Source organism: Elaeis guineensis, chromosome 7, assembly GCF_000442705.2.
Source record: "Elaeis guineensis isolate ETL-2024a chromosome 7, EG11, whole genome shotgun sequence".
Classification (NCBI taxonomy): domain Eukaryota; kingdom Viridiplantae; phylum Streptophyta; class Magnoliopsida; order Arecales; family Arecaceae; genus Elaeis; species Elaeis guineensis.
This window is the reverse complement of record NC_025999.2, coordinates 22,713,520-22,715,001: the sequence shown is the minus strand read 5'-3', so window position 1 is coordinate 22,715,001 and position 1,482 is coordinate 22,713,520.

Here is a 1,482-nt window from a genome sequence, read left to right as displayed (position 1 = left end):
TATGGAGGATCATAGTCGATGACTCACAAACTCCTAATGCATTAATTGAGCATGATAAAGAAATAATCCAGCTAAATGCTAAGACAATGAATATGCTTTATTGCTTATTGGATATAAATGAATTTAACTTAAATTCCTTTTGCATTTCAGCTAAACAAGTATGGGAGAAATTGGAAACAATTTTTGAAGAAGCAAATCAAAGAGAAAAATTAAGTTCTCAAGAAGATAAGGAAACTCACCCCATCTTATGCCTCATGGCTCATGAGGATGAAAAGAAGAAGAAGAAGAAGAAACAAAGGAAAAAGAAAGCATTGATTAAAGGGGAGCAAGACAGAAAAAAAAATTGAGAAAGAGAAAGAATGTATCTCAAATCCTTGTCTCATGACTCAAAATGATAAGATAAATATTAAAAACTCTTCTGAATTTATCTTTGAAGAACTACTTGATGCTTTTCATGAGCTTATGGATGAATACAAAAAGATAAGGTCGAAAGATAAAGAGCTTAAGAAATCAAATTTAATTTTAATTGAAGAAAAGAATAAGCTCTTGATTGAAAAAGAAGATCTCTTGAAAGAAAAGAACTCTTTAGTTGAAGAAAGAGAAAAGCTTTTGATATTTGAAAAATTTTTTATGCAAGAAAATGATAATCTTAGAAAAGAGATTGAAATATTGAAGCTTATACTTGAAAAATTTACAATTGGCTCACAAAAGCTTTAATTAATTTTGAATAATCAAAAGGCTATTTTTGATAAAGTCGGAATTGATTTCAATCCTTCAAGAAAATAAAAGTATGTTAAGAATTTGTTTGGTAAAACCTCTCTTGAAAATCATTCTACTACATGGTTCAAATATAACAATGTAAGCCACTAAATTTTTGAATATAATATTAAAAGAGTTGGTCATACTTTGATCAAATAAATTTGGATTTTAAAAGAAATTTTGAGCACTAACTCCTGTGGACCCAAGATGGCTTGGGTACCAAAAATTATAAAATATTTTTTTATAGATAGACCCAGCATCTAATGAAATGAAGAGACAAAAATATTCAAGCATGGATGCTTTGGAATGAAAAAAGATGGACGATGACATTTGGTAAAGGCTAAACTTTTCACACATCGTGCCATCAATATATACTAAATTTGTTTAGTGTAAATGATTGATTATGATAATTTATCTATGCTTATATCCCATGATTTAAATGATTTGGATTATTAATTGATTTTGACAATCTTGTAGAGTTTGCAATAATCTTATTTTATTGCTTGAATATGTTAATCATCATGTCTTTCTTTTACTTTATGTATTGCATTAATTATTGTGAGCATAAATTTATTTTAAATTTAGTTAGTTACCTTTGTTCCTCCACATCACTTTATTATGGAGAAACCTAAAATTGGCTTGATTGCATAAAGAACTATTTGGTTACAAAACTTACAAATTGAATTAAGTTTTGACATTATCATAAGTCATGTAATCATATTT